General features: G+C 36.2%; 1 protein-coding gene across 4 annotated transcripts in view; it reads left to right on the forward strand.

Moving 5' to 3' along the window:
- The window catches only part of LOC145694257 (THAP domain-containing protein 11-like), a 255977-nt gene that overhangs the window by 23445 nt on the left and 210253 nt on the right, over positions 1–22279 (forward strand). Inside the window, exon 3 of one of the 4 annotated variants that reach the window (XR_014132984.1) lies at positions 7854–8092. The exons of the other annotated variants lie outside the window; for them this stretch is intronic. The gene's annotated coding sequence lies outside the window, so the exon portion shown is untranslated. Of the gene's footprint in view, positions 1–7853; positions 8093–22279 lie in introns of those variants that run through there. 4 annotated transcript variants of the gene reach the window in all.

A 22279-nucleotide genomic window follows, 5' to 3' on the forward strand; every position in this document is an offset into this window, starting at 1 on the left:
AAGATGTCACATTGGGTTCCACATGAATTGAAAGACAGAGACGTTGAAAGACGAAAAACCATTTGCGAATTGCTGCTTCAACGACAGAGCAGAAAGGGGTTTCTGCATCGAATTATTACGGGTGATGAGAAGTGGATCCATTACGAGAACCCTAAACGAAAAAAGGCCTGGGTGAAACCAGGTGAACCAGGTCCATCACAACCAAAACGAGATATTCACTGTGCAAAGATTATACTGTGCATATGGTGGGATATGAAAGGTGTGGTGTACTATGAGCTGCTGCAACCGGGTGAAACTATGAATGGAGAACGTTATCGACGACAATTAATGCGTTTGAAGCAAGCTCTGGCCAGAACACGACCAGAATGGGAGAACAAACATGATAAACTTATTGTTCAACATGATAACGCTCGCCCACATGTCGCAAAACCGGTCAAAACCTATTTAGAAAATGTCGGATGGGAAGTTTTACCCCACCCGCCGTATTCACCAGACGTTGCTCCTTCGGACTACTACTTGTTCGATTGCATGAACAACGATTTGATTGGACAGCGGTTTACTTCTTCAGAAGATATCGAAACATGGGTCTCTGACTGGATCGCTTCCAAGGATGAGGACTTCTTTCGCCACGGAATCCGTACATTGCCTGACAAATGGGCGAAAGTGGTGGCTAGCGATGGACAATATTTTTCTTAAGGTATTTATGTATTTTGTGTTTGTACTACAGCTTCAATGTGTGCGTACCAACCGAACCGCACGAATTAATTCCTAGACCAAATATATATAAAATGGAAGGAAAAAAGTATTAAAAAGTGCTCAAAATCAAGGAAAAGCAGAGTTTATTTTTGAAAATTTTCTTACGCGTCGCGCCAACCATGGTGACGCTTTGCGGCTGGTCTGTCGACCTCACTCATATTTGCGGGGCCGCCGTCACCACGCGTCGTATACTCTCGCCCCGGGCGCTGATTTCCCACGGCACGGGCACTGGATACCAGCACCTATTTTATATACTGTTAGACAGTGTTTAGTACGAATTTCACTACAAGGTGGCTGTAAATGGGCAAATAAAAACCATTTCCTAAAGTGTAGGTGGTGAGAAATAAGTGTACGACATATTATAATTTTTATGTGATAAAAGCGAGCCTCAAGTAAAGTAAATAAAATTATTTGTGTACAATGCTATAACAGAACAGCAGAAATTGACTTATTTTCGATTTTATTTCATTTTTGAAATCATTCTTATTGAGATCTTGTGTGTTGATTCACACGGTGTCCTGCCCGTGACACAGTAAAGTTTAGTTTATTTATTAATATAAAATTTGGTAAATTTCTCTTATGTGAAGTTTGTTTAAAAAAATCATCATTTATACATTTCCGTTTAAATAAAAACATTTTGAGCTAAGAATTCACAGAGTTTTTTAACATATAACGACTTACCGATGGTAGTCGTCAACCTGGTTCGGCTTAGTAAGATATACGAATCTCGAGTGGTAGTAATCTTCAATAATCATATACTATCGTTCTCACCTTTTATATAAAGAATGATAACGTCGATAAACAGTGCGAAAAATGGTTTATTAGATGATATATTTTAGAATATATTTTCCTTAACACTGTCAAGCACAGAAACTTGCTGACTCGGTATCCATAAACATGTACATAGCAACCAACTATCCCATAATACTATCTTACATATCTTAATAACATTCTTCTTTTGTTAATATGAAATTAACATTCTACTAAGTATAGTACACATGTATGAGAACTTTCTGCCCAAGGTACAGGTAAATATTACTCAATCCAAAGTATTTTGTTATATAAAATGTCGCCCGACAATTGGACTGAATATAAAAGTCATGAGTAAGCTTGGCTTTTATCTTCAAGAACCACTGGTCCGTTTACATTAGTGTTCTTTACATGCATATGTCCATCACATTTTGATCACACCTCATATATCTCTTCATTACATTTCATATATATATATATATATTTATAACAAATATTACACTTTATCAATACTTATTTTTAATTACATTCATTATATTATTATTATATTTTCTTATTAAAAATATCGTCGCTCATTTACTTAATCGTTGAAGGATGCGAATTCAAAAATCGTAAGGGACAAACATGAGTTATAAATAGTCAGGGCGCATTATATGATAATCATTTTAGGTGATATTTTAAAATAAACATATAAGATTGGGCATGAATACAGTCGTCGAATAATTAGCTTAATAGAATGAACCTTACTCTTAACATAATCTTTGACAATTAAGTTTTCAACACAAGTCAATCTAATATAAATAATCTTTGCTTCTAATCAATTAAGAATCGAATTATAATTCTTACATATATTAAAAACATTAACAAGAAAGAATAAAAATCATTTGAAAATTATCTTTTCAGTCTACCTAAAACTCTATTTAAGCATTTCAAGTATTTATAAGAATCGTTTTCATTATTGATATTAACACATGAACTTAAAAATAAAAATTCACAAGAATCTATAACTGATATGAATTCAACCCAATTTCACTAACGGTAATCAGGTTACGTTCGTACTTGCATATGAGTCTAATAAAGTACATTGTACTGCACAATCATTATTATGTCCCCTGTTACTGTTCTGTACAGGAATTACTTCAATACCTGTATTCGGATGTGAAGTGCCATCTCTTGATCTCCAATTATGTCTATCCATGTAGCTTGTTGTATTTCTGTAATTTCGTCCTATATTTCGATTGTTTTTAAATCTATTTTGAGTATATGGTCTGGCATCAGGATTACCATGCTTAATTAGGTTAGGCGGATTCCCTACATAACTTTGTCTATTTTGTTCGTTTTGACTTCTAGAATTTACTCGGCTTAGATTATGTTCCGTATTGTTCACACTTCGGATATTCAAATTCCGAACAGGCACAAAATGATCTGAATTATTCTTATTTTTACCCGTTCCGGCTTGTTGATTCATAGCATGGTATTGAGTTTCATAGCATTGAACAAGCATCAATAAATGGCTGAAACTCATACACTGTGTGGAAAATAAGATCTGTTGCAATTTAAATGGAAGCAAATTTCGAATCGATGCTATTATTCTCGATTCCGATTGCAATGGATTAACGACCTTTAATTCGTTGTAGACATTTACAACAAACTCTACAACAGATTTATGCAATCGAGGATTGAAGTGTTGATTTCTAAGGGTGGCATCTCTATTTGCCAGCAAAAAGTCATTTTCATAATTTGCGATCAATGCCGCCTTGAATTCCTCATATGTACTAATGTGATCATGTATTGCTTTAAACCATAAGGAACAAGGTGGGAGTAATACATGGGGTATTAATTTCATATATTGTGATTTATCTATACACATTATATTGCATTCGTCTTGGAATTTCTCTAAGAAAGAAGTGGCATTTTCATTACACTTACCACTGAATTTACTCATAGCTCGGATTTAACTCATCTTAACACTTAATTTTACCTTCTTTCTATCGTTCCGTGTACTTGTTGAGTGATAATTTCTATCCATGACGTGCTGTGTCGTCACACCATCTATGTTTCGCCCATCTGTACTCTTCGGATAATTTTCTTCCAATAGAATATCCTCATCAGACCCCGGCGAAGGTGAGTTCATCTCTGTTGAGTGAGGAAACTCCAAGCGATCACTACCCAAGTTATTACGGTAAATGTTGTCTTTAGACTGTAACGTTCTAATCTCTTCCTGTATAGTAGCTAATAATTGCGTATTCGCACGTATGTTGTTAGAATTGTTGATGACCTGGATCTTTTGCTGTTTAACGGAAGATTCTATTACTTCTAAATCTTTTTTTACAGCACTGATTTCTTGGTTTTGGTGATTGTGCTTTTCCTGACAATCATCGGATATTCTTTTTAACTTTTCCTCAAACTGTGAGGATATGTCATTCACCACCTGGACAATTGTCTGTTTCGTTTCATCTGATTTCTGTTCTATCCGTTCTATCCGTCTACTTAATTCTTCATATTGTTTGTTATATTCGTCGAACTTCTGTTAAATGGTCTGGTTAGATTCGTTGAACTTCTGTTCCATGGTCTGCTTTAATTCTTCATTTTGTTTGTTAGATTCGTTGAACTTCTGCTCCATGGTCTGCTTTAGCTCGGTAGACATCTGAATCAATTGTCGCTGTAAAGCGAACAAGATTCGGTCCTCCGATGGCAATCCTGGTGTTACACTAGTTTCACCGTTGTCACTAATACTTGATTCATGCTGCATTGTTTCGTTGTCCATTTTTCTTATAATTACTTTACCACTTCGCAATATGGTCAAATTCGTATTCATTCACTTAATTATAAAAGTAAATTCACCCTTACTTTTGCTTCGGGACGTGAATTTACAGTCGTTCCCGGGTGAGGTAAACCAAAAATTTTTATCTAATCCCGGGTTTCGGCACCAAAAATTTTTATAACGACTTACCGATGGTAGTCGTCAACCTGGTTCGGCTTAGTAAGATATACGAATCTCGAGTGGTAGTAATCTTCAATAATCATATACTATCGTTCTCACCTTTTATATAAAGAATGATAACGTCGATAAACAGTGCGAAAAATGGTTTATTAGATGATATATTTTAGAATATATTTTCCTTAACACTGTCAAGCACAGAAACTTGCTGACTCGGTATCCATAAACATGTACATAGCAACCAACTATCCCATAATACTATCTTACATATCTTAATAACATTCTTCTTTTGTTAATATGAAATTAACATTCTACTAAGTATAGTACACATGTATGAGTACTTTCTGCCCAAGGTACAGGTAAATATTACTCAATCCAAAGTATTTTGTTATAAACATTCATTTGGTGTGTCTAAAGTCACTTCTCATTTTTGTCACCGCCCGTGACAGACGTTTAGGGATTAATATTTTCTACTCTAAACAGAAAAAAATACTGAAAACATCAGCTACATATACTTCTAAGTCTGTACTGCTCATATATCATCCAATTAGCAGAATTTATGTTGTACTTTTGGAAATATACAACTTTAAAGCATCAAAAATGTAGTGTAAACGTCCTGCCCGTGACGATGGAATGGCCCTTTTCTAGCCATATGCTATTTGCTTTTAGCCATTTTCTGAGTTTAGCCACTTTTTTAATATATATTCTGTGTGCCATTTTGCTACTTTCTGAAGTTTGATTCGTTCTCTAAGTGGGAGCATTCTAAACTCTACTCCTTGAATTGATCCCCTCAATTGTAGCATTGATAGTCATGTGGATCCGTCCCTATATCTTGGTTACACAGTAAAGTATGAGTTCAAAACCGGTAAGATACCAGTAGACGTTGAGAAAAATCTTCCGGGAAGAAGTGGAAGTTTGAGTTGAACAGTCGTTAAAAAAAAATAGAATAGTCTCCCTGATTATATAGACATCCTTCAGAAAATGACGCTTTGCAGTGTAAATGATGATTTGAAACCAGTGAGGCAGTCTTGTACTAACTTGACTTTAGATTTTCACTTTGGAATTTGAAGATAATATCAATAAAATTGAAAATCCGTGGCGAACGTAAATTCCATGAAATAGGTAAATAAGTCTTCAACTGAAGAATTTTTGCAAGAAGTAAATCAGTATACAGATCATGGAGGAAATAGTCCATTTTCGGAATAAGTTTCGCTGGTTTGCTTTCATACCAACACATTCGAACGCGGAAGTGAAGTGTGTCAGGGCCGGATCTACGAAATATTGCGACCGGAGCAATGAAGTTTTTCTGGCGCCCCCTTCCTCCCAAGTCTAATTACTTTATGTTAGGAATTGGAACAAATCTTAGGTTAAATTAAATATTTTAAAAAGTTAAACTATTTGTCATTTCCCCCCTCTTATAACTTTTACTGGAATTTGTGAAAATATAGAGCTTGAAACCAATTACGAAGCGTATTCAAAAGTTACAAAGTGAGATGTATAAAAACTCATTTTATCATTTAATCGAAACACAAACCGATACATTATGTAATGTTACGTTTTATTCATATTAAATATTTATGATATTTTTAAAACGTAAATTCTGAAATCGATTCTTTTATTGAAGCTTATTTGTTTCGAAAATAAAATACTCTGTTATACTGAAAACAAAATTCGCAAGATTTTCCACATAAGAAATACATAGTTGTAGAAGATGCAACTTTGTTACATACATCTGTTAAGACCTATTGTGAAATGTCCTTCAGATTTTAACGCAAAGTAATATTAGTGTTGTAATAGAAAAATACATAACAATTCAAAAAAGCTATAAAGGTAACCAAGAAAGTTCTGTCGCTTTTTGTGAAGGGCTGTGTTCCATTGGCCCTCACACCGTGAGTTGAATGCGAATGCAAGGGCCGCAGTGGAATAGTAGTAGAGTGTTCACCTCTGGTGCATGGGGTCTCTGGTTCGATCCCAGCTCGCGCCAAGTGAACTTTGTGACTTTGTAGTAGACAAACACCGTATGTGGGAGTTTCCTCGGGAGTAGAGAGGGGACACCTTGGGGTGTTATTTTCCTACTGCGCATGCGCAAACAAGCCACGCCCCCTTCACGCTGATTGGCTGCGGCCGGTCACGTGACCCCCGCCCCTGGCTACGCCCACTTGGCTCCACCCACGTTTGGCCACGCCCACTGGACTCACGTACTCGTTCCCTTTTATGCGCAAAGAAAATCTACATCTTATGTCAAACTCGGGATATGGGGGGTTTTCGAACATGCCACACTTACTTTACCTGGGTCTTAAAACCCAATCACTCGTCAACGAAACCACACACACACACACCAACAACTACATGATCCAAAAATACCGACCATCGAGGTCAAAGGTCAAACCTAATAACTCGAAAACGCAGCCACATATTGAGGGGCTGTTTTGGTCATCAACTACCACATGTCTCAAAGGTCAAAGGTCAAACCTAATAACTCGAAAACGGAGCCACGTATTGAGGTGGTGTTTTGGTCATCAACTACCACATGGTCCAAAGGTAAAAGGCCACATTTGGTAAAGACTATGAATTATTTAACAGCACAGATTACATAAGAGTCGTTCTGTTTTTCAACTCCTATTTTAACATAGCATAGAATACACACACACACACACACAATAGAGATTATTTTCTTTTACGGTGGTAGCTACCGCAACACTCTTGGGTTCGGCAATGGCGGAGTTAAATATTAGCCTTTCTAGCAGAGTTTAAAAAAAATAACAACACCATTTAACAAGTCTGGTTATTCACACCCACCCACCCACACACACACACACACACACATACATGGTTTACGGAGAACTTAATCTCGCGCCAGTGACCATCATCATGATCATACTCTCATAAATGAATAATGCATAATATCTTTAGCATCAATAGTGGTGAGTGATAATTTGTTTAAGATATCGCCTAGTGAATAACCAGACGCACGACATCCTAGATATAGAAAACAATAACGTCCACAAAATTGAGATAAATCACCTTGAATAAGTCTATTATTCCATATATAATACAGACAGTTTCGTTTTAAAAACCTTATTTGATGTATATAGGGAGGTATACCATAGCTATCGAAATACTCTCCCACACGCATATTAGATATATAAACAGCAACCCAATGTTCACCAGACTTATCACTAGAATGTGTATTTATAATTATGGCTGCTGGAAATGTATGAATAAACAGAGGTAACTCACCCGCAGCATATACACCAATAAAATGATTTTAGGCAGATTTTGTTGTAGTGCCTCATAAAGTTCAATTGTATTTAACATTTTTTAATTAATTAATTAATATATATTTTTCTCTGGAAATCAATTTCAAATTCTGAGGAGAATTCACCATAAATAATTGCTGTTACAGGAGATGGCAGTGCTTTTTTAAAATGAACCTCTAAACGTACACTTTCTTGCCGTTGTGGACTAGTATGAAATGCAGCACTAGCACTAGAATCGGGAGCTAAATCAAACACCAGTAGAGTATAACCATTAGGATATTCGGCAAGTGAAATATCATTACCTTGATTAGAATAATAAATACCTGAACCTGTAAATAACGTGGAATATGACTGTATATATAGCTCATTATCAAAATCAGGTTGTAGTGGTTTGGATGGTACAAGCGTTCCATCAACATACAATGTAAAAACTGACATACTAAAATGTTGAAAATTGAATGGATTTGTTTGATAAGTACCATTGAAAGCGGTATTAGTAACAAAACCAATAATAATACGTTTAGGCACTATGCCTGAAAACAGATCTGGAAGTGTACTATCCATAATTCCTTGTGGCAGAGTTTCTGTCTTCACCTGCACTTTTGTTATAGGATATTTTATTCTAAATTTAAGATTTTGTAATACTTTATTTTGTGCTATTTTAACTGATGGTGGTACATCAACCTTTTTCACAAGAAATGTTGCATCTGTAATTACAAATTTTCCATCAGAATCTGTATCTCCCACTAGACAAAATGCAGGTTTAGCTGGAATTAGTTTAATACGCAGTTGTACACCATTCAGTAAAAATTTCTGCTGATTAATATAGCATGAATATAACCCAATAATTCAAATGACTGACTTAAAGTAGTGAGAAGAAAACGTTGTTTAAATCCTACATTACCATCGGACACACTGTCCATATGCCCTGCAGTATCTTTAAACCACATTGATGTTTGAAGATGCGTTGATTTAGCATTAGCATTATAATTTAGTAGTTTTTCGATATACAACCGATGTGGATATGTATGTGAAGAGTAGGAAATAAGTTAATTATTCAAATATAATTGCACTTTACTGAACATTGCATTGAGAAAATCATTTAAAGGACCAATTTTCTTATCGGCAGAAGTTAAATTAGAACCATCTGATTTAGTAATTTTACCTTTAATATATAACATTGTGTGCGATAAGTCCATATAGTCATCCCCATGACCGGGTACAACAAATTCTATTGGTGCATTATCAGATATTGAAGCCACAGGCTTATATGGAACTATTTTATTACCTATAATACTAGTTTGAGTGGGTAAACCAGCAAATAAATCTAATTCTGATTTCATACACTCACACTGTATTTTTGATTTTTTCTCTTTTTCTTACTATTAATATTCACACAAGTTAAAATTTACAATACCGTATTACGTTTGCGAAAATGTAATTTTACACATACACTGCCATATTGGAAAGAAAGTGGATTACCTGTACTATCTTTATTCTATTCTATTCTATTCATCTCCCTCGCGGGAGATTTTATAATTAAAAGTCACAGCACTAAGGCCAAGTTGACTGCTTCACTAGAATTGTTTTAAATATTTTTGTTGTTATTATAATTGTAAAAGATGGCCCGTTCCAAAATGGACGAATTTGCCTGTTATAAATAGTTATGTTTCCACACTAGTTTGTGAACTAAAAAGGAAGGCAGAAGCGTAGAACATACAAAAAAAATATGTAAATCACTATAAAAATTGTAATGCACTAAATTATGTCCAAAATTGAAATTGTTGTTAAAAATGAAATTGAAATAATTGAAGAGCATGACGCTCCATTGTGTAGAACATTCTACGCCATCTTGCCAACCCACTATCGGTCAGGCAATGACTGAACAAGACTGCTGTACTATCTCTTAAATTAATAATAATTTGATCAAATTGTTTACGTTCCACGGGGATATAATGAGGATTGTCAAAAATATGTACATTATTAATACCATACTCTAATATTTGTATTTATAATACGTAACAATGGAGCTATAGTATCGCCTACCATTTGTGGTTCTACAATATCACTGTAAATATACATAAGCGTAGGCAGCGATTTTTGTAAATCAGGTGGATAACGAGCATGATGCACAACTGCAATATCTTCTTGTTGTATATGATCAAAACCTAGTATTCTGGCTAGTTCAGGAGATAGACGTACTTTTATAAGCTTCTCCTAATCTTTTCTTACTGTACTAACTTCAATTTTTTTACTGATATTTTAACTTTTAATTGTAAATTTAATATATCACTTTTATGATTAATTTGAGATGGAATATCATCAACATTATAATAGTGTCCTGGTAAAATTTTAGTTATGTTCCAGCTTTCTGTATTCATGAGACGGTAATAAATATTTTTAGTATATTTGGAAACATTCTGAAATGAATTTGTATAATGTACTTCAACAACTGCTGTCTCCCACTCACCTTTCTCTAGCACAAGTGGATGATATAGTTTGGTAGTATAACATGACAAAGTATTTTGTGGAAAATACTGCATAGAACTGTTACTTGGTAATGTAAGATAAAAGCTAGTACTCTATTCCATATTAATCAAAAATATCACTCTCCCTCATCCTTTTCTTCCTCTTACTATTTTTACCACCAGTCTGTGCAAAATGAACTTTTCTTCGTTTTCTTCTCCTGCCTCATCCTTCCAATACTTGATTTATTTTATTTTGAGCTTTAGTTTTTAAATTATTTTTTGTTTCTTGCCAACGTGATTTTAAAGCTTCGTCAATAGACCTATTATCACCTAATACATCTCCAGTTACATTAATTCCTGTATGTGACAATTCTTACCAACAGTTTTTGCATCTTGTTTAATTAATGGAAATACACTTTGAAAAAAAAAACATCTAAAAACTTCCAATACCATAGCCTTCTTGATATGGCGCACCCCTATACACGTTATAACCCCTCCTGCTTGATGCGTATATTATTTAAAGTATGGATCATTCATTTTTATATTTTTTCCTATGTACAGTAGGCGGCATAAAATTTGTTACAAAAATTCTAAGTCCAAATGAATAACAAACTCTTGCCCAGTTTTCTTATGCATTCCCGCAATACATGTATCAATCGATTAGTTGCTTCTAGTATTTATTCCAACTCCTCCCCGTCCTCCACCTCTCCTTGTCTAAAGCAGTGTGTGTGACGTAGTACACTCTTTCCATTCAGCTGAAAAAGAAACAGGAATCAAGTTTACAACGTTATAGCTTTAAAACAGTCTTTTCCATTCGTTTGTTCTGAAATATTTTTAAGAGCCTAAATTAAAGGAAAGTCACACAATCTTCCCAGAGCTTCATAAATATCTTTAGTTTCATTCTTTTCTTTCTTTAAAGAGTGCAAGCTAGTAAGATGCTCCCTAAGAAATCTATGGAAATTGCCAAGAGCTCTAAAATATCTACGGACAGAAACGAGTTTTATTCAATGATTCATTGAATTTCTTTTCAGTAAGTGCAAGCATATGTTTCAGGGGCGTCATTTGGGCAGGACAGGAGGGTGTAATTCCCCCTCTCTTGAGCTTCATAAATACGTATTTTTTGATCAAATGTATAGCAATACACTAATAAAAAGTGAAAATCTTATGTCGCCGGAGAATCTCTTCCTCTTCCCCCCCGAATAAAGTCTAAAAGACACTGGTTTTAACAACAAACCTATAGAGCGACGATAGCACATTGCTAAAGAGCTTACATTTGGTTTCAAGAGTCGAAGGTTTGATCTCAAGCCATATGACTTCCTGGGTGACATTGAGAGAGAGAGAGAGAGAGAGAGGGATTCAAGTATGGAGACAGAGAGGGATGATTTGTATACACAGATTTAGAATTGGGGAAAAAATGATCGGACAGCATTCGTATTATGACGAAAATTTTGATTTTGTGAAAGATAAGAAGGAAAGTTTTCGAACTGCGAGGATCACATTAGGCAGTTGTCGAATTAATGTAGAGAACTCTTTTTAGAGCATCAGATGATTACGAAAGGAGAGAAAGATCTTCAGAACTGAGGAATTAAGATTTTAAAAAATCTGGTTTCGGCGACGGGTTTCGAACCACGAACCTTGTGGTCAGCGAACCAAGACTTTATCCATTGTGCTACGGAGGATTCTATTACTCGTTCACATACGTTTCCCTTAGCTGCGTTGAAAGCTACCTTAAGGGGATATTCCAAAAGTTGACTCGGTAGATGCGCCGTTCAGATAGGACCTAAACCTCTTGTAACTTAGTTACAATGTGCAAAATGAACTTCCTCTTCTTCAGGACACTTTTTAAAGCTTTAAAATTTGTTACTATTGTTTTAATTAAGTGACATTTGATAGAACTATCTGATAAAGTAGTGCCAAGCCCTGTTCATCATTGTCTGTTAGGTGAATGGTTAATGTAAGTTACTCCTACGTGGATGGTCCGAGCTTCCAATCAAGATCATTCTTACTGATTATTTTATTTGAGCTACGCTCATACTGTATATTCCACAAGTTCAATTTTGAAGTAATGTAGTCACAGCTAGTTTAATTCGAAATAATTTTTCAATATTATATTTGTTACTAAATTTACATGGCACTCCTCACTGTTTGTAGCCCTGCATAAATGCAAAATTGTTTTAAAAGTATATTTTACTTTCAAGTATTATTGATTTCTTTTTAAAATTGTCCTTCAAATTTATTTTAGAATTAATTTCTATTTCTTAATTAAAACACATTTTCTATTTATATTGTATTCTATGTTACACGTTTATTATTTATATTTTATGTATTACCTTTGAAGAGGAGATTTTGACAACTCAGAGCAGCAGGGACCTACACAGGAAACAGGCCTTTGCAATCAAGAGCTTTTGCCCCCACGAAATCACAACTTTTTTGTTTGTATATATATATATATATATATATATATATATATATATATATATATAATTTTATAGATGGTGATAGCAGGGGCGGATCCAGGGGAGTGTGTTTGGGGTGATCGCATCCCCCAGAATAGGGAACTTTTTATACATTTTGTTTTAAAAATAAAACATATCCTAAGTATTTTTCATCTGTACTATAAACGCAAATTAAAACCTAAAGTAACCTTACTTTCTTAAGAAAGTTAATTCTGCAGAAGAGCTACTTCTCCTTTCCTATTTTTTTCTTTTCTTTTCTTTCCATCTTTTTTTTTCTGCAATCCGCTCATACCTTGATTTGACTTCGAACGACCGCCCCTCCCAAACAATCATCCTAGATCCGCCCCTGGATGATAGACATTTTAGTAAAATATGCCCTCAATCGCTGAAATAAATTCCTGTCAAGCTTTCGATCGCTGAAATAAATTTCTGTCTACGGCCCTGCAAAACAGTGACGATTTTAGGGAGTGATCAGTTAGTAATGCCTCCCTGGAGCAACGACACTTCCCCAGAAGTCATATCTCCGATAATTCAGAATGTAATTTGTGCATTATCACTTTTCATTCTCAGTGTCTTGAAACGCACCAAAAAGGAACTGTTCTGAAGTATTTACTGGTTCTCCCTATGACCGCATTTCAATATGGCCAACCTTGGGCATATACACTTCTGAAATATCACCTTTTATGTCAGTGATCCCGAAAATTATCCATTCGACACAAATATAGGATATTTTCGATTCTTTATTCCTGTCACCCTCCCATTGTCAACTCGAAGCCAACCAAGGCTTATTTTGGACTTACGCAGCATCCACAGTGTCACTTTTCATCTTTGCACATGAATTTGGCACTAATTTCGTTCGTATTTGACTACTTTTACATGTCACCTTCATCTCTTGGTAGGGATTTTTTCAGTATCTCGCCCCAACAACTATGGAGAAATTTCAACCAACTAAGTATAATTATAAATTATCATCTGAAACACAACAGTACGGGTGATCTTTTTCGCAGAGGAATTCGATAACTACTGTTTCAATATCAATGTATTGGCTTTTTTTGCTGTCTATGCTGAAGATTGCCAAAGGGCTAAACTTCATCTGCACTATTGTACAATGAATATAGGTTTTAGTGGTTTAATTTACCGAATACTCGCTTAGATGTTGCTCTCGTCACAGAAAAAGTGATTTACAGTTATAAAAGAAAATTGAAATGAAATCTCTAATTTTTACGTCCCACGATTATGCGGACTATGCTAATGGAGAGAGTAATGGTGAGAAATAAATGAAATCGTTTAATGAAAAAAGTGGGAGGAAACGGGAGAAACCCGAGGACACTCATGCACACGGTGTTTGTCCATAATAAAGTTCATTCGGCGTGAGCTGGGATCGAACCAAGGACCCCATGCACCATAGGTAAAGTTATAAAAGAATAGGCGTCTAAACAAATACGGAACACTACTATCAATGAGAGTTATATAAGATTAGATTTTTAGTTATTTCATTCTAAGTTAAAATTTCAATCAATCTTGTTCTTCATTACTGTTCGAAAAATTAAAGTTGTTGTTGCAAGGACGTGATAAATTTTTTCAGTAAACTTCGCAGTCCCCTCCACAGCTTCTTTTTCATGTAAGGCTAAAGTAGTCTCATTTTAAACATCGAGGAAAAATAGTGGAATTACGAATTTTCAATGGGCCCCGTTTTACTCTGGGCTCCCTCAATGCACTGCCGTTAATTACAGGGCCGTACCCAAGGGGGGGCCAAGGGGGCCATCTCCCCCCTCATCAGCTAATGATGTATTTTAAACGAGTAAAAAATCAAACGAAAGAACGAAAAATGAAATAAGTTCTTCATTGATACTTTATTCGGTGGAAGTTTATAATAAAAACAGAAATGAAGGGTCCGGTTTATTTTTTTCTCTTTCTTATTTTTCTTGACGAATTCGCTTTACACAAGTTAGATAAAACATTGTGTTGCTAACAATTTTTTCTTTTTTTAACATTTGGATTTAACCAAACATTCTGGTCAGTGTTTCAATATTCGTGCTACCTTTTCTTTTTTTTTTTTAAAAAAAAGCACGAAAGTATTTTATATGAAAGCAAACAAAAAAAATGGTATTAACGCTAAATGTTCTGATTATAAACCAAATACTAGTGGTTTGCCCTCTTTTTCTTGCAATATATTCGCCACAGAGCTACACCGATGAATAGCATAAGAAATTAACACATTCTATTTTTCTCTCTAACTGTCTTAGGCTAATAGAAGGCATTCCTAATTTCCCGAGAGTCTTTTCTTTTGAAATTTTAATTCCTTTATATTTTATTTTATAGGTATTTATGGACATTACCGGCATCTACGGCCTGCAGGCCAGTAGTCAGGATTATTTCATTGGGAGGGTACAGCCTTTTAATGGGAAGGCCTACTAAAACCTTATATATATTAAAACATGTTAAACAATTTATGTTGATTTGTCACTTGGGTTGCCAGGCCTCCGTGGAAGCCCCGTTGCTACGGACCTGTACGCATGAGGGATGACATCCCTCGTCATGCCCACTATTATTGGAAGGGGGAAGGAGGAAGGTAATGGTGAAGGAAAGAAGCGGCCTGGGATCCAACCCTGACATTTGTTTGGGGTGAGTGAGGAAAAAATAGAAAAAAATCTCAATTGGAATTTCTGGCCAGAAAAAGTTGTTACACATTTTCGACCGAGTGGATTCCTCGGAAATGGTACCTAGGACCGCTCGCACCAAACGCGAGAGCTTATGACAGCAGGCCGACAAAATATAATCGAAATTTAAAAGCGTTCCGATTGTTTGTTAGAACAATTGTCATATTTTTTGTACTCTTTCTTCGCTAAAAAATCAATTCTGATTGTATATATGACCTGCACGTTATTATACATTAGTCTGTTAATTTAAACATTTGTGATTCTAGAATAATTATTATTATTATTATTATTGAACATTAAAAATCACGACACTTAAGTAGCAGATCTACTGTTAAACACACACAAAAAAATAGGAGCCCGGAAACGTCATTCATTTCTTGATTTCTGAAAATTAAATATCAACAATGGACTTTAATGTATAAATCTATGTTCTGTGGAGTAACGTTTGAAAATTAGGAAATTCTGTGATTCTGACATCTAAATACCTAGATTTCGCGCTCGGAGAATTTAATAACTTTTATTTAGTTTTATCTATTTTTAACAGACTGGTACGGGAAGTGTGGTGGTGTTTTTGAGCTTCGTACTTCGGTATTGGAGTGGCTTTTGAACTGCACAATAGAGCGGAACGTCTGTCGGTGGCTCAATATATGCGACAAAGCAGGTAGCAATAAATTAAGGAACAAACATGGTGCAGTCTTAAGGTCACTGACCCTGTCATTTTTCGCGCTCCGAGGGTGTCTTTCCTTCATCTCTTTTGTGAGAATGAGAAAAAAGAACTGTCCCCATCAGTGCTATGTTGGAAAGCTAGCGGAGTGCGTGTGTATCTGTGTATGTGTTCGTGTCTTTCAGTGCTGAATGCGCGTGTCCATCCCTTTCAGGGAGAACAGTGATTTTTTTTTTAATTAGTGAAGTGTACTCTGAATTTGTTTTCGGGTTAGTGAAATGAAGCAGAAAGAGGATATACGCAACTTTTTTGTCAAAAAAAGTAAAGAAGCCCCTGAAGATACAACGGTTCCTCAACATAAAATAGCAGAGTCCTCTGTTCATCGCGTGAATACAACTTTTGAAGAAACCAGCAGTGCATCGACAAATTTTTCCTCTCCGCCTTCATCTGATTCAAATGATATTGGGAACTTCGTTGGCATAAAATTGGATAATTTAGAAAAGGTGAACTTGTTAAAAAATCTTTGGAAACCAGATAAACTATATAATTTTCCCTGTGAAGAAGCACAAGGCCGTAAGCGTTTTTTCCAGAGAAGATGGCTGGAAGACTTTAGTTGGTTGGCCTACTCCCACAAGGAAAGAGGTCTGTTCTGTGTGATTTGCGTTCTGTTTACGGAAAAGAAGGAGGCAGGTCACCAGAGTCTAAGTGCATTCGTGACGAAACCTTTTTACAATTTAAAGAAAGCAATAGAGTCCTTCAAACAGCATGAAAGAAACAAATACCATAGATATGCAGCAGCGAATAGGGTGACAGTATGTAATTTAATTGAGGGGAAAATAGTCAGCATCGATCAACAAATTGACAACCAGAAAAAAAATAGAAGTACAAGAAAATAGGAAAAAGCTCGTACCTATCGTGGAAACTATTCGTTTGTGTGGTCAACAGAACCTACCCCTGCGAGGAACACAGGACTGGGGTCGGATTGAGTTGTCAACTCCAAAACATAATGATGGCAACTTCAGGAGTCTTCTGCGATACCGCGTCAAATCTGGAGACACAGTTCTTGAAGAACATTTGAAAAATAGTCCGAAAAACGGTATGTACACTAGTGCTAAAGTGCAAAATGCTTTAATAGATTCGTTTAGACATTTAATACAATCTAAAATCGTGGACAAAGTAAAACAAAGTAAATATTTCAGTATTCTCGCTGATGAAACAACGGATGTTTCTCAAACAGAACAATTCTCTCTGTGTGTGCGATATGTGGATCTCGATGAGTGTGTGCTGAAAGAAGACTTCCTGTGTTTTTTGCCTGTATATGATGTGACCGGAAAGGGCTTATCAACAGTGATAGAAGACAATGTAAATAGTCTCGGCTTGGACATGAACAATTTAAGAGGACAAGGCTACGACGGCGCCGGAGCCATGAGTGGGGAGTTTAGAGGAATTCAGGCACTAATCAAGAAACGTTATCCTAAGGCCTTCTACACACATTGTATGTCCCATTGCCTTAATCTGTGCCTTTCTGATGCTTCGAAGGTGCAAAATATTCGTAATGCAATGGGGGTTATATCTGAATGCTGCACATTTATTCGTGCAAGTGCGAAACGAACAAGAATTCTGGAAGATAAAATTAAAGAGCTTCTGCCGAACTGTGACAAAAGTAGGCTACAAAAAGTTTGTGAACCTCGATGGTGCGAGAGGCATGAAGCTGTGCTACTTTTTAAAGAAATGTTAAAGCCTATTATTGCTGCTCTTGAAGAAATGAAAAGTAGCCCAGGGGTAGGCGAAGCATCATTGAAGGCTTCATTACTTTTGCACAGCATCTATAGCACACCATTTTTAGTGTCTTTGCTTGTGTTGTGTAAGTTACTGAGTGTAACATTCACACTCTCAAAACGGCTGCAGAAGAATGACATTGATTTAGTGAATGCTTTCGCTGAGATCAATCTTATCAAAAAATCTTTGCAAGCTATAAGAGAAAAGTCCACATCAGAATTTCAAAATATATTTGAAAATCTTAACAGACATTGCATCCGAACTAGAACTTGAAATATCTATGCCACGAGCGAACAAATTTCAAAAAAACCGGCCGAACATTTCCACGTCGAACCCAGAAACTTACTACCGCACTTCAATTTTTATTCCGTTCGTTGACGATCTAATTTCTTCTCTGGAAGAGCGATTCCTACATCACGGGGAAACCATTTCGTCACTGCAGTTTTTCATCCCTCGGTTCTGTGATGTTCCATTTGAAAAAGTCAGAGACTGTATTGACGTTTACAAAGATGATCTTGATAATCCATTTGAAGATTTAATGAAGGCGGAATGGGATTTATGGAGATTGAAGTGGAGAGAGAGTGCAGACTGCCCAGCAACAGTCATTGCCGGATTAGCAGCTTGTTCTCCATCACAGTTTCCAAACATTTTTACAATGCTTCACATTTTAGCTGTCTTACCAGTGAGCACAGCTACAGTGGAGAGGAGCTTCTCTACTTTGAGACTCCTGGAAACGTATTTAAGAAATACAACAAGCGAGGACAGACTCACTGGTTTAGCGCTCCTGTATATACACGGCCACGTAAACGTAACAAACGATGAAGTAATCACCTTCTATGCTCAGTCACATTCTCGGCGTCTTCAGCTGACTTTATAGGTGAGTAGGACCTTCGTTTATTTTATTACATTTCTTCATGTTTTTATATGTTATTTCAGCCTTGTGTTTGTGTTGTATAAAGTTGAACCTAGATTTGGGATCCGAACATTTTCCGTTTAATTTACTCATGTTCATACCCCACCCCCAAATGCCATTAACGGGATAGTATTTATGGGTACACACAAACTAATGTCCCAATGACACGCTTAGTTTCATCTATTTAGCTTATTGCATAAAGTGTAGGTATGTTTTTAAAGTATTCAGAGTGTGGTGCTGCCCCCCCCCTCAAAAAATCCTGGGTACTGCCCTGGTTAGTTACGTCACTGTTCAGGATGCATGATGCAGCTTCTGCTTTTAGGAATACTTTCTAAGGCAGTACGAGGTTTTTTTTTTGTTAACTGCTGTGTGAATTAAGTTGTATTTGCTAGAAGTTTCGGTTAAAGGAAACTAAAGATCCTACACTCAAACACAAATAATCTCTTTCGAAACTCTAATGGAAAACGAAACGAATCGTCCAAAACATGTTACGCTTTTGAAAAGAAAAAGAGCAAAGCAGTAGTTGCACATACGCTTAATGGTGTTTCTTGGATACAAATTTATAACTTACAAAAGTCATGTTCACGTCATGGTTTGATAGATGAAGGGTTAGTAAAAGGAATTCTTACGCTGGTGGTCGTGGGTTCGAATCTCTGCTCTTCTTGTTACTTTTTTCTCTTAGCTACACTTAGTTTGTGCATTCCAAACCTCGAAGTTTGGTTTGGATTATTTATGAAAGCAGGTAGACAATTAATTGTAGTCGAAATTAGTTTCAAATATGAGATTATAATTACATATTTTGTCTTTAACTTATTACGTATCAATTTTTGTATCAAATTTTTCAGTCTTTATTTAATTCATCTTCCGGTGTAATACAATGAACATTTGCAGAGCGACGTCAGTCGGACGAAAGTACTATATTCCATTCTTACTCTAATATACCTAGGTATTTGTTCATATATTTATAAATTGTTACTAAGTAAAAACTTATGGCGGTCCACATTATGTGTCATATAATAGACCGTACGAAGGCGGACATAGCAGAAGGCGTATTGCAAATATCCCTGGTGATAAAAAGTAGGGGTCTTCTTCACTAGATTCGAACCACTGTTACAGGCGGTTTTGGTTTTCATAGCAAGCATAATACCACTCGGCCACCAAGTCTAGCACGTTAGCCTCTTTATTAATGCAGAACATACTGAGACACTTACATTCACTGGTGTCGCGTAATGTATTTCATAACATTTTGTTAATAAGTGGGTCGAATTAGGTAGCCCTCGAGAGGGCTAATATTGTTGTGGGCGAGCATTTATTAATAGTGTGTATAGTCCCCTTGGGACTCGATTACAGCTGCCATACGCCGTAGCATTGAATCCACCACGCGAGAGATATAGTGTTGGGTGCACCACGCATCTTCAACACGCTCCCAAAGATCATTAGATGTTCGTGGAGGATTGTTCGACCAGGTTTCCCGCAATGTTGTTGCAACAGAGGCCCACATATTTTCAATAGGGTTCAGATCTGCTCCATGAGGAACCCAGTCAACTATTTCGACATCAGGTTGCTTCTGCAACCATGTCTGAACCACATTTGAATTATGAATCGTGCTATTGTCCTGTTGCAAATATAGTATGCCGTCACCTACATGAGCTTTTATTTCCGGAAACGTTTCATCCAGATGTTCCACATACTTGTGGGCGTTTAGGCGACCAGGAATCCTGTAGATTCCTCCGAAATTTGTAGCCTTGCATATCCATGCCCAACAGTGGACAGTTACATGTCCTATTCGACCAGAACGGGAAACGTATTCAGAGGCATGCCTTTTTCCAGGGGGGCGGTAAACACGCTTCGGCCCGAAGTTTGCACTGGAAAATATTTTTTCGTCTGTGAAAACGACCTCGTCCCACACACGTGCAATATTTAACTGTGCAAACGCCAGACGGTCAACCATGTGGTCTTCTGTTAGTCCCTCCTTAACAGCTGTCCTGTATGATCTCAAAGCAAAGGATTTGAGTCTACGACGGACAGTCGTAACATCGCCTGGGAAATTGGTTTCCTCTCGTAACTGTCGGGCAGACATGAAAGGGTGCTCACGGCATTGGGCAATTACACTCTGGTCTTCTTCGGCAGAGGAAACTCTTTGTCGCCCACTTCCTCTTTTACGTCTTACATCTCCTGTTTCCTCATATCTCCTCCACCACCTCCGTGCTGTAGCACGGATAACGCCATATCTCGCGCCTGCCTCGCTATAGTTCATGCCCGCATGCTCAATTAAAGCAATCACGCTGCTTTTAACAGAAGCTTCGTAGTGAGCCATTTTCACACCAGAAGCAAAATGATAGCTTTGCTTAGATGTTTGAACGGAACGTGCTTCATGTGACGTCACGTAACAAGGCGGAGTTTCCTCTCATTGCTGTAGACGATATCGTACGCCCTCTGCTGGGTGTTTCGTGACGGAAAAAGTGCTTTTGAGCAGTTCATGGGGACCGCTTTGAAATCAAATGTAAAGTATGAGAATTAAATTTGTCATATTTGTAGTTTGGTGTAGAGACAAAAGAAAATTGGAAACCAAAGGTTTAAGAACAACTCAGATTATTAATATAAAACAAGTCAAAGATTATTAACTTGTATTATCATACAAGAAATGCGAGATTTTGAAACAAAGAAAAATAACTTAGAAATTTGCAACTGAATACAAAAAAAACTAACTTAAACACATTAAAGGGTATGAGTAGGGGGATTAATGGGGACGTCAGCAATGAGGCTAGAAATAATTAAAGATATTAACGTGTTATTGAATTACTTTGCTAATAATAATAATAATAATAACTATTATTATTAGTAGTAGTAGTTGTAGTAGTAGTAGTATTAGTATTATTATTATTATTGAAGATTTGATCATTCAAATATTGACAGATCAAAATATTCAAATACCTTAAGACAATAAAACGTGTGTCATCGCCGACTAAGGATCACCAAAAATTCTAAATTTAAACAAAATATTCACACATGGTTCCGACTTGAGAACCTCCAGATTATTAGCTAGCGCCTTGAGCACAGATCCACGCTCTATATGCGCTAAATGGTATGTTTTAGTATGTTTAAATAAGATTTCCTTGCCTCCAGTTACAAAATTCTAAGTTAGTATTATTCGTTCTTTCAAAATTTCTTTCGATTTTTTTTAATCATATAGGCCAATAATCTTTGGCATAGTTTATATTAATAACGTGGTTGTTCTTAAACCTTTCGTTCGCTATTTGGTTTCTTCTCCACACCAAAGTACAGATATGATACGTTTAATTCTCATACTTGTCATTTGGTTTCAAAGCAGTCACCATTATCTGGTAAAGCAATTTTGTTCGCCACGATTCATGAGTTTTGTAACAAAACACGTCAAGAAATGAGTTAAATGAAGGCTGCAAGAGTTTATATCAAAGTTGAGTATTATGAGTTAGTGACAAGCATGTAATAACGTCTCGTATTTGAAAATAATGTTAGCTACTTTTAATTCACTAACTGGTATTAGATTTAATTGAAGCTTAAAGAATTGGAATGAACAAACTCAGTGTAGCATAAAGAAACAAAACGTAAGAAGAACGGACGAGATTCGAACCCTGGACCACCAGTACAAA

Source organism: Thermobia domestica, chromosome 9, assembly GCF_964235325.1.
Source record: "Thermobia domestica chromosome 9, izTheDome1.hap1.1, whole genome shotgun sequence".
Taxonomy (NCBI): Eukaryota; Metazoa; Arthropoda; class Insecta; order Zygentoma; family Lepismatidae; genus Thermobia; species Thermobia domestica.